This window comes from Diorhabda sublineata, chromosome 4 (assembly GCF_026230105.1).
Source record: "Diorhabda sublineata isolate icDioSubl1.1 chromosome 4, icDioSubl1.1, whole genome shotgun sequence".
In the NCBI taxonomy this organism is placed as follows: Eukaryota; Metazoa; Arthropoda; class Insecta; order Coleoptera; family Chrysomelidae; genus Diorhabda; species Diorhabda sublineata.
In genome coordinates, this window is record NC_079477.1 from 28,061,801 (window position 1) to 28,079,708 (window position 17,908).

Genomic DNA, 17,908 nt, shown 5'->3' on the forward strand with positions numbered 1-17,908 from the left:
GTTGGAAAATAAAGTTAAAATTATAAGAACTTCTCTTATCAGTGTAGTTTTTGCTATAGCTACTTTATTACAAATTAATGTACTTCATAAAGGGGTGCTGAAAGATATAACTTTTCTGGAATATTTTTTCTGACATTAAGAAAAATACTTAACCAAATTAACTTCAAAAATATTTTAGTAACACGACAGAAAAATGCATGAGGTACAAAAGGTTTTAATGTGTATTTAGGTCAATAACAAAAAGAGATGAAAAATCTGATTTTACTTCTCAAAAGTATAAATGGATATAAAAAATCTAATACAAAGAATATTCAATATTATCTGAAACATCATATAAAAAGTCTCATTGAGAAAAGTGATAATGTCCATTCAAGTCTACTTTGCCTGACTTTTCTTATTTTAAAGTTTAATACCTGTCGCAAAATCTAAATTATATATAATGGTAATTATTTGTAACTAGAGATGATAATTTATTAGTTTATTATATCACTGATATTGATTTTTGTGTTAAAACTAATGGTCTTTAGTTTGTTTTACTATATAGGGTGTGGGGGTTTCACTATTCAACTAATTTCTTGTGGTATTCCTTTTTCCTGGCATTATATTTTCCACAATTTTCTTAAATGGCCTTTCTAGGAAACCCCACCATCTTGGTTTTTTCCTTTCTATGAATTCTTGTATGGGTGCAACTTTTAAATCTTCTCTTATCAATTCTAGTGACTCTTTTCACTCTTCTGCTCCCAATTTACTCTTGTTTCTTTCTTTTCTTGTTTCCTTGGCAATTTTCTTTTTGTTAATGAGCCCCTTGCCTAGTGCATAGTATAACTTGTTCATCTTCTCTATTTTTTTTTTGTAGAAAGCTGCTGATATTGATCTTGTGCTTCTTTCTACTTTTCAATTAGGCCTTGCAGATACTGCTTTAAGAGGGATTATGTTGTACAGTTCTATGCTCTAAGCTGTCTAAGTTTCTGGTCAACTCTGGATCGCCTGTAAGTCAAATTGCACTCTTCTCTATTGAGAATTTTTTCTTTTACATTCGACACTACCATAACTTTGGTTTACTTTTTATTTATTTTCATTTCATTTTCTGTCAGAATTTGGATCTTGTTGTTCAAAATTTCTTGTAGATCTTTATGGTTTTCTGCTACGATTATCTAATTGCTGAAATCCAATATGAATTGTTTTAGTTTTTTTTTTCAGCACTTCTAATTCATTCATAAAATCTATTAATAGTAATGGGCTCGTGCTGCCTTATTGTCGCACTCCTTCTTTTATTGTGAACGTTTCTGATTTCATGTTTCTAACTATATATGTAAAATAATAATAATATGTGAGTATCCTCACGTCCAATAGAACATTTTAAAACCACTTATAATTTAATCTCAACCCAATGCACTTACAATGCATTTTAATGTCGTTCGTTTCAAACAAAACACTTCCAACGGAATATAAATTAAGTAATCCACAGAAGAATGCAACTAGTCTTTGCAAAGGTGTAGTTCATTTCAAGTAGTTACACACAATACACTCATTGTTTACGAGTTTCTTGAAAAAACTCAAATGTTTATACCTCAAATAAATGCCACAATGCATAGTGATACATCATATACAAGTAATACAACACAAACCACCTACATGGGCGATAATGTGATATACTTGCAAAATTTAAAGCATTCCAATAAGAAAACGTCATTTGTCATTAGTAGACTTACAGTGTTGTTTTGGGGTGCATTCCACTAAGCCACTCACGTCAATCACGTTCACGATCAAGATCTTTTCAGTTCCACTTGGTCCATAGCGTTACAATCGTAAGCCCAAGTGGAATGAATTATGAGGTGTTTTGAGCGTTGAGATCTTTATGTAATACTTCTATATGGACAGTTTTTTCGGGAAGAAATTAACCCACCATTAAGGTACTGACAATATAATATTTTCTCTCTCGTGATAGATACCTCGTACGGGTTACGCAAGCTTGAGAATGCGCAAAGCCGAGCTGGAACATCAGAGGATAGAGAAAGCGTTATCATTCTTTCTCCCTTAGTCTGAACGGCTTCTACTTATAGAAACTGTCCATATAGAAGTATTACATATATGGTTAAGATAAATGTTAATGAATGGCAAAACAGAGAAAATAAAGCGAAAGCTTTAAGAAGTTATGTTACAATTTGTAAGTTATTTATTTTTTTAGTGGAGTGCTAAGCTGATTTACATTAAAATAAAATCAAAATATCTTCTGTGGTGATAGTAAAATATTTGGTAACGCATCATAGGAAAGCTTCAATATCCCATATCGCATCAAATAATGAGATAGATTCTCATGGTTGCAATCACGAGTGATGTTCTAGCCACGACCACAATGATCGTAGTCGCTAGGTGGAACGCCCAAAAGAGTATTTTAGGCGCCGTGAAAGCTTAATGGAATGCACTCTTGGTGTGTTACAGTGCAATTTCATGTTGACGCTGACTTAGCGCGTCAAATGAGGTTACGACAATTTTGACTTTAGCCATGAAACTTAACAATGATGTGACATGTGCATTATTTAATGAATATATTATTTAACATACTTTATGTTTATAGGTTAAGAGACTGTTGATCAGAGGTGATATATTTTAAGTGATTTTTTTTCTCACAGTTTTGGAGCTTGAAGCTCTTATTTTTGACGCTACATTAATTTAAGATGACGCTTCAGTCGAAATCATATCACGTGACCTCATTTGACGGTTTAAGCCAGCGTCGAGCGTCAACATGAAATTGAACCTTTAAATTAATTTTCTTAAGCGAAACCGTATTTTATATTTTTGGTAATCACAAATGTAATTTATCGCATTAAGAATACTTCGGTAAAATATGTAAAATGTAAAAATGATTTTGTTCTTGGAAATATATAAAACAAATTTTTTTGTTTTTAACCAAAAAAATGCATAATTAAATTAGATATAATTTTCTATATATAAAATAGCTTGATGGGCTTGAGATCGAGTTTTTTCTTCTTAGAGAAGAAAATTAGGTAGATCTTACTCGGGTTGGTATTTAGTTTCACTGATCAACTCCACATGTAGTTAACCCATTTTTGAACTATGTGTATTCTTAAAGCTCCTCCATGCGTAGATGACTATGTCGTTGCCATATTCTCGACAGGATTTTTGGTAGGTATAAAGGTTACTTTGGTTCTTCTCCAAAGCACGTTATAAAGGTGTTAAAACCTATTTTATTCGTTCACTGCTACATACGCGCTTAGCCATTGCTGCAGCTTCTTTCGTAGTATTGCCAAGTTTTTCCATTGTGTTTTCTTAGATCAAATATTTACCTAATTTCCTGTCAACCAATCAATTGACTAGGTTATTATTTTACCAATAGATGGCAATAGTAATAATTATACTATCTATATAGATTGCAATAGATGGCGCTATTAATATTAAACATTAAATACAAATTTCGGCTACATTTTCTATAATTACTTCTGATAAATGTAATTATAACTAATTATTGGGATTAACAAGACTGAATAGTAAAAAATAGTATATAATAAATAAAACTTTTTCCAAAACTATTTTATCACCAACTTCTGATGTCATACATACCAACCTTATCTGCCACGGCCCCTATTGTACTTATTTTTTACTATTTAGTGCATTTTCAAATTTTGGGAAAGTGTAGTTGTCAGTAGTTGAGTTTTCAGTTTATTACAGCCTTTATTCCAGAGGATTTTTATTGCATGTGGTTTTGAAAAAACGCTTTTTTATATAAATATTATTTTAGTTTCGTGGGTGTGTAGTACTTCATGAGAGTTGATGAATTTTTCTATTTTTAGTATTCATTATAATGATATCTCAAGGAAATAAATGATTATTTCAAATAAATGAAAGAGATCATACATCAAATCAAAGTGTTGGCCCAGTATATTTCCAAAAGAATCAACAATTAATTACGTATTTACCAAAAACCACTAAAAATATGTATATTTCGTAATACAGGTTGGAGGTTGGATATACGGATAGAAAGTTAAAAACAATTTTAATATTGTTTACAATAAAGATACCAAAATTTTCCTAGATATTATGAATAGTCGAATTTAAATTTTTTCCTATAACTATCTTTCTCTTGAATTCAGAAATTACCAAAAATTATTACATCTACGTTTTTTTGTGGTTAACATATTACAACAAAGGAATTTCGTATGTTATTAAGTCGATACTACACGATACGTCAGCGTTTGCATCAACGTACGGCTGCAACTACACGATGCGTCCATATGTCAATATTAACCTTCCAACGTTAGTTGGACGAAGGCTACAACCTCACACAAACTAACCGAACGAAATGAAAACGTGCCAAAAAAGTGATGAACAGCATACAACAGATATAAATTCTTTTAAATTAAACTAGATGATATTGATAACTATAGTTTGTCATACAAAACATTCGGCATTTACGCGTAAGATGACTAAAAGTGTGTGTAGTTGTACATCAAGTGTTCGCTTCAACTTCGTTCCAATGTTGAGTACTCCTTTGATGCGGGTCAAAAAATCCGATTCGCCATGACCAACGTTGGAAGCTCAACATTCGTCGAATGACATGCGCACTACGACCACACGATGCGTCCAATCATACCAGCGTCCAACGTTGGAAGCATCGGACGTATTATGTGGTACTGGCTTTAGACAAACGTTAAATGATGTGACGTAGTATGTGGTTTCTTTAGTATATAATTATAGTTACAAAAAACTAGAAACACCTATTTTTAAATCAATAACGAAAAAAATCACATTTAAGTTTTTCTTTTCATATATTATTTTTATAGCATTTATTAACAGGACTTTGGCTGTTTTCGATTTAATCACCTTGTTAAGTACCGGAGATTAGCTATTTAAATTTAGCAAACTAATAAGAAATTATGGTCAAGTTTCTTGTGTTGCTAGTTCGTTGGAAATTGGCCATTTTGGGTTTTTTATACCTTTTGACTCCCACTATTTCCTAATGAGTAATATTCCTTAAAGCTATAATGAGATATATTGAAATTATATTTTGTTATAGTTGGCAAAATAAAATATCTTATGGCATATGTAGTCACTAGAAGAGAAGGTAGAAGAAGCAGATGAAGCTTGCGATAGTAAAAGGGAGGACAAAGCTGAAGCTAAAGAAGATCATAGCAAACTTGTATTTGACCTACAACAGGTGTTACTTGTACCATAATTAACAACAAACGTGTGTTTTAGTATATAATCTAACCATTCGGGACTATAGTACTTTCAATGATACATAAAACTGTTTTATGTGACACTAACCGATTGGTGGTAGAGGTTAGTTAGAAGATTTTACCTTTCACCACATTACAACATATTCCGACACTTATGGTGGAAAGAATAAAAATATTCATATGGCTATAATATTTTTATGCCATTTAGAGTTGAGGTGATTGATCATAAATTTTTGCTACCTGTATAGAACCGTTTAGAATGTGACAGCAATGATGCAAGAATTGCACGACCCAAAAAACAAATTGATAATTTGGTTTCTATACTACTGGTTTCAATTTATTTGGATGTTGAAAGGAAAAAAAATGTTCAATGCAGTGAAAAGGACCCAGGTAGATTGCTTAGTATTTTCCACATTATAAAAAACCAGTATGCAGCATGTCTATTATTAGAATAGAAGACGTTTACAGAGTAAAAGGCCCTTTCCAGTAAAAATGTCCCCAAATTTAGCGGAATGCGGGAAAAAATAAAGGAACCACGAAAATATAAACCACCTTTAATCGTTTTAATAATTTCATGAATTTTGAAGCCTGCCTGTATCTAAATGCAATTCTGTGAACTGAATGTTGTTAGCATGTTGAAGAAAAAAATAGGAAAAAATTATAATGTTTTTACCACAAGAATTCAATAACAATTTTTTGTCCGTCTATTGTTTCCTTATTGACGGGTAAACTATTTGTATCTGATTTAAATAACAATTATGATGGCCACCTTTTTTCGGCAATTAAAATACATTGTTTGTTATAGATAATAAAAAAATATATAATATCAAAAGTACTATTTTTATATTTCTTATTAGAAATAACGTTTTTAAAAACAATTCAAATCGGTTTATTAAGTAAAACAACAACGGTTGAAGCCAAGCAAAAGAATGATAAAATACAAAAAGAATTAATTTTATATTACAAAGATAATAAATATATTTTCATTATATTGCAGGTGTCTTTTGATAACAGCATAGACATACAATTTGTTTTTATTTTGAAAACATGTTTGTTGCTTTTTGCAGTTACTATTGAATTAGTATGTCTGCTGAGAACCGAGCAATCGCATAGCATCTTTACAGTCTATATTTAAATTAAAATAAATAAATAATTCATTCTTTATTAAATTCAGAGACGCTTTGTGCCAATTTTGTGCCATTGATTATTCTGCAAAGCTCTTAGAAGTACATATCTGCCTAAAAAGCTGATAAAATGAAGCAATTTCTTCCTAAAAATTCGAAATAAAATATTTTCGCGTACTTCATAAAATATAGAGTGATACTCTAAGTAATCTGTAATTACTAATAAATTCAACAGTGTAATGTTTTTCTTATTTATTTATACGGTCAAACACTGTCTCTTTTCTTCTTAATTTATTTATATACTGTACACTACACTTAATTAAGTCATAATAATTCATGTATCACTAACACTTAACATTAATTTATTTAAATTCTTCGATTACTTTCTATTTCTGTCTGTTCTGATTGTTTATTGGAATACAGCGAAAGTTAGCAAGTTATCCAGAATACAATTATACCAGCTTAGAAACATTGCGTCAAATTTTGTCAGCATCTGGTTTTAACCACAAGCAACTGAAAGAACAGATGGCAATACCCGAATCTTCAAGAATAGTTCGATGGCGACAAGATTATTTGCATCAGATAAAAGACTACTGAAGTTCTATTAGTCAAATGGGGTACAAAAAGGACTCAGTTCACATCTGGTAGCCTGTTTAAACCAAACTACCTTACAGGCAGGTACATTTTATTCGTTTTATAACTTAATATTCAGTTGTAGCAGCAAGTTAACGAGGTATAATAAGTTCCAAGTAGGACTACAATTAAGTGCATCTGTCTAAATAACAGCGTATAATGCCATCCAATTTATAATGATTTGATTACCTTCTAACGAATACGCATAAGATATACATATTTTTACAAGTATTTATAAAATATCTACGCCCATGGTAGATCAAACAAAATTTTCTCCAAGGGTTTCGAACCATATATAATCTGTAATTGATATTCATAGAAAACTCATAGAAAATAAAGAAACAAAACCAATAAATAAATAGTTCTTCCTAAAAATTATTCAAGAGAAACAAGGTAAATAAAGCGCCTGCTAATATAAAAACTTTTATTACATCTAGGGAGGACCGGCTCTAGGGCGGAGGCGCGTTCGTAACAATACTGAATCAATTAAAAAAAATCTTATATCCCTCTATTAATGCTCCAATTTGAAAATATGTTAAAAAAACTTTGCTTCTTGAGAGCCACTTTTAAAAGAGCTACAAAAGATTAGTAGGTGGTATAGGTCCTCTTCTAACTTTCAATCTGTTTCAAAATATAGCATAAATATATTCATGAAGAGACCTGAAGAGGAGCATCATCTTGTTGAAATTATTCGACACATTAGCATGTACAGGGTTAGGAAAAAATTAGCTATTTGCGGTACTGGTTTATATTCCATGCAGTGGCGGTGGTAGGCGAAGGTGATCGCTCTTGATGAGGCCTCGCAAAAAACTTGGACTAGTACAGGTTTCAATATGGAAAAGAAGTAACGCCATTCTTTCCATACAAATTAGAGTGTAAACGCAAACTCTTTCAGTATATTTTATTAAATAAGTATATCTGTTTACTTAACAATTAGAATAATGCTCGTAGTACCAGTAAGTAAAGCTTTCGCTGCGAGAAGCTTTTCGAAGTAAAAATTGATTAAGACATACTTAAGAGAAGCACAATGAGCCAAGACAGATTGTCTGCATTGTCCGTTCTGTCAATTGAAGCTGATATAGCTTGGACTTAATCCTGAAAAAATTCAGTGAGTTTGAAATCTTGTAAACCAAAAAGCTGTAAAACATTTTTCCCATCATTTTATCATCATTTATTTTTTCAAGAGTTATTGGATCTATCATTCCCACAATTCCTAACTCAACACAACTTTTTCTGAGCGTCTCTACTAGAACTAAGTTAGCAACTTTGGAAACGTAGGTGATATTTATACTAAACAACACCATTTACGTTACTATTACATCAAGCCATTAGAATATTTATCGCACGTTTTGATAACTAAGTTATCATCTTCAGACTATAATTGTGAGTATTGGTGTACTAGGTTAACAGTTAACAGTTAGCAGTTAACAGATTGTTACTACTAGAATACTAGAGTGTTGTACTTTTTTAGATATATCATAATTTGTGTGATTTTAGAAAAAGTGCTACTAATGATTGGCTAATTTCAACATCGTCAGATATCTGACTGGTAGATATGAATTGAACAGCTAGTTGTATATTAATTTTAGTATATTCACTAGGGACAGTTTGTAGTTGTGCTCAATATATGATTGTTTATATAGAATTTCGTTTAAATAAATTGCATTGAAAGATTTATCCAAATCATATTTTTAAATTTGTATGACCTGTATACATTGCTGTATGTAAAAAATTATTCTACGGCCTGTTTATCAGCGGACGTTTGGGTTTTCTCTCAAAAAACGGATTTCCCCAATAATTAATACTTTATTTGAGTCATTGAAAACTAAAAAATTCTCTAAAGTAGCTTGAGTAGCAGACTGACAAACTTGAATGGGATGTAGTATATTTTTTCTACGTCCGTTATAATCACATTTTTTTTCATTTATTTGCATTCATAAAGTTTGTAATTTCCGAATCGGTTGAAAAGCCTGAAAAAAAGTACCGTAGCGGTTAATTTTTTCACGCTTTTGCGTTAAAAAAGTGCCGTATCGTGTCATTTTTTAATGCAATTATAAGTTTGAACTGCACACCAGATGTTGCTGAATCAGCAACTGCAACGACTATGAATGTTTTCCCTGAGAAATCCAGGGAACAGTATTTAAAAAAATATCATTCTTTTATGGAATGACGTACTAAAAAAGGCATGAACAGCTTCACAGAAAGAGTGTTACTAGGTTACTTTGAAACTAAATCCAAAATGTGGAAGTCTTCAACATTTTGGTCGACTTATTCAAAACTGAAAGGCACCCTAATGGCAAATAACAACGTAGATATCGGTAAATACTCGAATCTCAAATAAATCATTTGGATATAGACCTAAAAAATCTAAAACATTTGGCCGTGAAGAAATTAATAAGTTTCTGCTGCAAGCTCCAGAAGATCATTATCTCGTGCAAAAGGTATGGCAGCAAAAAATTTTAATGTGCGCTTAGATATTGTTTGTAACATCTTTCAGGTTACTTTAATATTCGGAATCACAGGAACTCTGCGAAGGGAGGAATTATATAAAATGAACGATATTAATAATACCGGAAATGTTTTAATCATCACAGTACCTGATACAAAAACTCATGTTCAACGTCGATTTACTGTTATTGATAAAATATCTGACAATAGATTAAACTTGGTAGACATTTATAAAAAATTTTTGCAGTGTAGACATGGAAAATGCAAAACCCAAGGTATCAATACCTTTTCAAAAATTTCCTCTCTTATCGCAACATATTTGAATTTACCCAATCAAAAAACTACACTGGGCATACATTTCGACGCTCTTCATCGTCTCTATTAGTGGATTCCGGTGGTGATATAATTCAACTAAAGAAGCACAGTGGGTGGAAATCCAACAAGTTGCGGAGGGTTACGTAGACGACTCAATAAAAAACAAAATAGATTCCGCAGTTTAAATTTTAACAGCTAGTTCGATTTCAAGGAACATTGTAAATGTTTACGATCCTACCAACAATCCGATAAGTACTAGACGATGTTATTTATTTGAACTCGTTAAATGTTGCCAATTACAATGTAATTCAACTTCTTCTTCACTCCAAGTTAATAATGTTCACAGTTGTACTTTTAATATTATTATTACAAAATAAAAATTGGTAAAAGTTTTGTCGAATTTTTTTAAGCCTACGGACGTGGAAAAAATTTTGTATGAAACTCGAAAGTAGCTTTTTTCCACTCGTAGCAATTGCCAAACCATCCTACTCGTGAAAAAACGTATTACTTTACTCACTTGTTGCATAAATAACTATTTTTGATCCTACCTTGTATTATTTATGAAGGGACTTATTTTAAAGGCGATATAATGAATAAACGATTTTTATTGCACATATTTTGTGCTTCATCGGCCGATTTCCGATAACATTTTCGAATGTTTACACCAAATTTTTTATTTCACGATTTTGCTACATTTGAATTTTTTTTTCAACAATTACGTCAGTCTCACGAATTGCGTCATTTAGTAGATTATTATTATTATTTTATAACCAGTGGAATAGGCTAATAATCATAATTATATGGTTACGTTGTATACCGGGGGATTCACCGGTTATTTTAGAACATTGGAAAATAATGATTTATTCTACAGTGTGAAATAGCCAGATGTATAAACTTGTTAATAAATAATATGGGTGTGTTGGGAAATACGTTTTGAGTCGTCGATTTGTCTTTTTAAATGCGCATTTTTTTAAAAATAGACAGGATGTCATGTGATAGGAAATGTAATCAGAAATCGGTCGATGAAGCACAAAATGTCTTTAATACAAATCGTTTATTATTTCGCCTTAACAAATCGGCATAAATAATATAATAATCATACAAGGTATGATCGTAAAATATGGTGGCAAGTTTCATTCCATTTGTCATTCATTTGTTTGTCAATTCAGCTATTTTAGCGAGTATTGTAGTTTTTGCTAAGCTAAGAAAAGTTTTGTCTAAAATTCATATAATAAATAATATACAGAGGGTTGCATTTAAAATAAGAATGCGCATTCAATTTAAAAACACAAATCCAAGCGTTTTCTCATTGTCTGTTTCATACTGTAAAGTTAGTGAGATTATTTATATAACTATACTTTGCCCAGTAGTTTAACAAAAACCAAAGAAATAATAAAAATAATATTCATAATGAATATGCTTTAAGAAATTCCACAATTCATACTGTAACGAAGTTAGAACGGCAGAAAAAACGAAAAAATGAACACGAGTATTAGCTAGCGTGAATAATTGAGTAACAAACTATATTCTCTCTACGACCAAAGTCACTCGCATTTCTACAAAAGACTATTTATCGGAGAAAAATAGTAAATCAAAACATATTTATGCATAGAGTACGTTATCAGGGTGATAACGCCAAAGCCGAGCATGTAACAGGACTGCACTCCGCACTTGAGATATAATTTGCAGTTTATACAGCAGATGAACATAAATTATGAATCATTATGCACAATTATTATTACAAAAATATACAATGTGAACGTAAAATTTGGAATAGATATAAAGTGAATTGTCAAAATATGGAATACATACATTTTAAATGATTATATATAGCATCTTATTGCCAACACCGTATAGAGAAATCGGAAAAAATATGTGTATCAAAATCTTCATTTTCACCTCAATAAACATAGTTTACTATTCCCCATTAGATGACATTGAACTTTTACTGTCATCAACATTTATAATAAGGGGCTCAACTTGTACATTATGACAATTTCTGTGTTCCAAAATTTTTCTGGGCATGTTGAATATGCGGATTATATATCACTATAGTGAACACTGTGATGTAGTTACAATTGGTGAGTGGTTCAAATCCACTTCCTCTTAACATTTCAAAATATAATAGCGATATTAATTTTATAGAAACACTTACCATGCAAAACTTAGAGCTTGAAACTCATTCTTAACAGTCTTGAGAGGATTTTTGGGCAACAATATGAATGAAAAGATAACCATAACTGACTCTCCACCAAATGGAAGTCGCTCGGTAATACATGCTTAAGCATATTTCTCGCCTTGTCGTCACCACACTCTTACACGTCTATCTGAGCCCATAAGACAGAATCGGGATTCATGGGAAGACAGTATGCGACTCCAATCCGCTATTGTCCAAGCAATCGTGTAAAATTCAACTTAACATCCAGTGTTCACGGTCCATTAGGACTAGTTCGAAAAGCATGAAGTCGACTCTGAACTATCCACTACCTTATGTTTATATTTCTCACTTCTTGTAGATGATTTAGAAGTGAAGATGCCGTGAACGTTCAGTTTCTTAAATCACTAGAAGAAAGAAAGCAGTCATATCTAGCTGTGGTAGTTCTGCCTCGTACTGAACTAGGTCTTCGCAATACACCGACATTTACAATTATACACAAACAATTTGCAATAGATAGATAAAACGACAGAAGCAAAAAATATGCTGATAATGATTTTAAGAAATTTAGGTGAGGGGCCCTTTTTTGCCAAAATAACAAAAGCTTTTTGTTTATTCAAGAAATCAGTTAGGAAAATATGGTACAACCCAACAAACTGTGTACCAGTGTTACTTTTGAGTCTTTAAAAACAGACAAAGAAATATAGAACTGTACATAATCGGGCAAAATCGTTTTGTAATTTTGCCACTTTCTCGGCCAATATAGCACTTATAGTATGTAAGTAGTCAAAAGAGAATTATTACCAGTCTATGACGTGAAACAATTTTTATTGGGTGTACCAATAATTTTCATATAAAAATAAAGGCATTAAAACTTAGCAGTACATTGTAAAAATTTTTATGTCACCCTATACGTTTCTTTAATAGTTTGTATTTAATTTATATACTATAAGAGGACCTACGTATTTATTTCCACAAATTTGCGTCAAAACAAAATTATAATTACTAATTGTGGTTTAGAATATGTTTCTAGTTATCCAAATTTTTCATCTAAAAAACTTCGTAGAAAATACATTCTATATAGTACAGTTAAAATGGGATTAAGCCCGAAATTAAATTGGGCGCTTGATACTGAATAAGCCTAGGAACTCTTAACAAAATGACGGGCACTGGTTTTTCCAAAAATTGTAACTTGTAAATAAAAAAAAATTGAAATGAAATAACTCGAAAACTAAGAAGAATTCGAAAAGAACTGTTTGGATAAAAACTGTAAAACATAGAATTTTTTCGCTGGAGCCACTATTTCTGAGTAAACCTTCCTCAACTCAGAAAGCCGAAGCATCTGCTCGCGAATTCCCACCAGTGCGAATTCAAGCCAATTTATGTTCCAGACGCACATGGAAACTCTTGGAAAACTTCTTCGTTTTCAAAAAATCAAAATGTATTATGATTGTTAAGATCTCTATTTTTTACTCGGGTAAGCTAGCATAATTTTCGACTTGAGAATTTTTCGAAAATGTTGCGAGATGAAGAGGTATATATACATAAGCATTTGAAATTTCAATGGATATAATAAACAAGCACACCCAATGAAAGATTTATCGTTAGTTTTATTATTAATATTAATATTTTCGTTCTCGGTAGATTATTATTTCTATATTCACAGACTTTTTAATAGTTTCTCTTTCACAAAAATGTGGTTACTCATTTTGAAGCTTCGAATCTCAGCTTCAAGTTTATACAAAAACATTCTCAGGATGATGTATCCTTATTCTTACAATTTTGAAAATGTTAGTTCATTCGATATATTACATTATATTCTGATATAGTTTAAGAGAACTAAAGCTTTCATTTCGTCTCTTCCCCATGAGTAATCTTACCACTTGCAGAGATGGTCACCGACAACCACGCGCGTATGCAGAAGACGTGTTTAGAAGTAATCAGATGATGTACTACATTACTTTGATGTCTGAATAGTGTTTTTAACATAAATAAGCAGGATTTTTGACTGAAACTAGTGCCGAAATTGTGGAGAAAAGAATCTGAAAGAGGTAAGGATAATATAAGAATATAAAAAATAGTTAGTAGTGTGATGTAGCCTTGTAGAATTTTTGTGAGGAACATCCAGTTGTAAGCAAGTGCATACTAATTTGCGAAAAAGGCAAGCATTTAGTTATTTTATTACTGAAAGTGTAGTAATATCAAAAAAGAAAGGTCATAATGGATCATCGTGTTTCAGTGTTGTACTTTAGTTCAGTGTGTAGTTTTGCCTTTGATAATAGGTTCTTTTACATAATATTGGTTTATTTGGATAACAAGTTTCGAATTCTACGTAGATTTCGAGTTATTTGTGATTCAAAATATTTTCCAGCGTTTAAACCCATTTTATAATGGAAATTTCGAGGCTAGAAAAAAATTGAAACCTTTTTTGTACAGAATGTTGTGCTCCACATATTTGTCCTGGCAGTTTGTGTCAAAATCCTCATAATTTTCGAGTTATCCATAATTTAAAATGTTTTTGAGTGCGTGAACCCGTTTTACGGTGAAAATTTCGAGGCTAGGAAAAATGCTTGAGAAAAATCTGTAGTGAATTTTGTGTTGTACATTTTTTGTTCCAGCCCTTTTTTTCGAATTGCTCGTAGTTTTCGAGTTATTCGCGATTCAAAATATTTTTGAGTATAAACCTATTTTAAGGTGAAAATTTTGAGGTTAGAAACAAATACTTTTTGTGCTCTATACTATTTGTTATGGTAGTTTATCTCGAATTCTTTATAGTTTTCGAGTTATTCGAGTTTTCAGTTTCAAGTTCCAAAATTTCGAGAATCTGTGCCTGTAATTTTATTTCCAAAACATCCCTAGAATCTAGAAAATCAAAACCGCCCAATTTAATTTAAAATTTTAGCCCAAAATCGTATAATTTGCCTGTACTAATAGTTTTCATAATTATTCAATCATCATTAATTCATCAATAGTTTCAAATTCAATTATTGGAGCGCTCGAAGCGGTAGAAACATCTGATTTTTGTTTGTGTGAATGAAAGATAAAAAAATAAATTCTACCTAATTTATACAAGAAAAAACTTGTGAAATTATGATCCTGATTTTAGTGAAAAGATATTAAATAATTTAAATACGATGATGTTCGCTCTAGACTAACGTATTATTTATACAATGAATCCATGAGGAAACGTATAAGTTTTTTTCAAAACCAACCTATAATTCAGGGTGAATAACCTTTATGATGACGTCGGAAACAGTATAACAGAAATAAAGGTAAAATATGAACCGAACTAGCTGAATTTTTGATATGTGGATAATGGGCTGTTTAAAAAGCTTAAGTTCGAATTATCGCCCGAAATTTCTTTGTCGATTTTCTGTAATCCTAAAAAGGGTATAATTCAGTTTTTTCGTAATGAATCAGTTCTCAGTTGAGATACGAAAATTTTTTAGCAATACTTATTTGTTGCTTTTTTCGCGAACCACATTTTCACCCATCGTTGTTATTTAGATATCGATCGAAAATATCATAAATTTGGGGAAAGAAATTTGTTATTTGCTATTTTCTCGCCTAAGATATCAAAAAAATGTCGGAAATTAAACTTAAGAGTGTGTTTAGATCTACAAATTCTTTATTTACTTTTTTACTGTCAGTTTACTTTTACTGTCTACTCTTTTTCGTAGCATTCAAGTCTGTTGTCTCCAGTCTTTTGGAGCGAACATAATTATTTGAGATTTTTAAATGTGAAAATGGGAGATTGTTTCAGTGGTTGCGACACCACATCGGCTTTTTATAATATTGTGGAAATTTATCATTCCATTTCCCCTAAAATGAATGACCAAAAAAGTAGTTACATCTACAAACGGAAAGGACAGTACAAGCGTGGCCACGGATCCTCAGGAGTCGAATTGGTTACAGATCAATTGTGGACTCGAACTAATCTGCACCACAGCCGAACCTTCTCCACCTGAGTTTTTAAAACTTATATTGTGCAATTGTTAAGGAAAGTGTGGAGCTGCTTGTGCAGGAAAGCACTATTCATATGCTCCGTTATATGTTTGCATTGCAATTGACAAACATGCAACAACGTCTACTTAACGACTACCACCATGATTATGGTGATATTTTGTCCGTCGCAGCATCATTGCCTTCAGTTCAAGAGTCTTCATGACTGTTGCGAACGATTGGCTGTATATTGAATGAATGACACGTCATTTGCGTTGAAGTTATTTTGAAGTTGAAGTTTTTTCGCGTGTTTGATAAAAGAATCTGTTCGCTAACTAACCATCATGACTGTTGCGGGTTATGTACATGAAACTTTTGAATGTAACTGCTGATATATTTTTCGTTTTTTTTTCAGTATGTCATGTCACTCGCAAAGGCTAAAAGATAGAGAAATGCGGAATACTTGTTGGAAGATTTAATTTAGACAACGAAAGTATTTGTCGTGATGACGATGACGAAGAAAATAGAGAAGATCAGCCAAATCTGTTTTAACGAAATTACAAGCCATCAGAAAGAGTTGATATTGATGAAAGCATGATCAAATTTAAAGACAGAAGCTAAACTAAAACAATATATACCAAAAAAGTTCACTATGCGAGAGTACAATGTTCAAATGATGTGTACACAGCCAGGTTATTGCCTAGAATTTGATACTTACACTAGTAGGCAGGATACTAACGTAAAAATTGACTTGGGTGATAAAATAAAAATAATTTTTGCGAAATTTTTTGCGTATCCCGTCCAGGTCAGTTATAGAGTATAACGCTTGTCGTAATGTTGTCGATAATTTTGATCAACTGAAAGGAAGTTATGCTGTTGACAGAAAATCCCACAAGTGGTAGCATAAGATTTTTTCCACTTTCTTAATTGTTGTGTTGTCAATGCCTTTTTGATTTATGACTACAGTCTTCTTCACGTCCGAATCTACGTTCGCTGAGTCTAAAAGAATTCCGAAGAAGTGTATACCGCGGCCTATTGGCGCCGGCATAAGTCAAAAAGAGGCTTGAATCAGCAACTAGCAGCAACCGTAGTTCCGCGGCTTATTCTCCAGGCCCTGCAATTATAAACGTCACAAACTGCCAGTACCCCAAGAAATTCGTATAAAATGTAGTCGCCATCAATCTGCGAGGACCACTTCATGAAGATACTGCAACTGTTGTAATAAGGCATCTCCAATCTGTACTATATGGCAGTGCAGGACATGTAACGTGCAGTGTTATTTTAATAGTTTTGCCTGCGGGAATGTTAATTAAAAATTATAATAAAGACACAAGAAATCATTATAGTTTAATTTGTATCAAAAGCTTAAGCCTAGTTTTTTCCCTATAGTTTTTGTTATATTTTGGTGCTAAATGTGCTAAGATAAAACATAAATGCCTAAAGCTTAGAAGCGTGACTGAAAGAGTTAAAATCAATTTCGTACTTCAGATCTAAAGGTACTTCAGTCTTATTTTCATCTTTCGTCCTTTTTTCAAACCACAACAAGTCCTCGAAAAATTAATTTTTAGAATATAGCAATTATTATAAGAGCTGAAGTGCCCTGGTACCAACAACAGAACAGCTATGTGATTCCTAGCTATTTCTGACTAAGCATTCTCAAACCATTCGAAAGCTGACCACATCAGGGTTATCTGATTATTATTGTCTTATTGTCCATATTTCTTATTTATATTGAGCTGAACGCATAGAGCTTGGGGTATTTCCCAAGCTCTCGGGACGTTTTGAGATAGGCCCATACACTTCTGTCTTAGTTCTTGTTTTCCGAATTGAACTTCCTCAACCTACTTCATTTCGTAACATGGCAGAATTTCTGCTCTTTGACTAGCACTATTGGAGATATAATGAGGATTCAACAAGTATGCACATTATTGAATGAAATTTACCAAGATTGTGGAGTGTATCAAGGGTAAGCCAAATAGAAAGAAAATAGAGATAAATTAGGGATGCGCCAAACCAAAAATTGTAGAAAAAGAACCTGGTACAATATGAATAGTTTATGCTCTATATATACTAACTATATATAATACTTACCA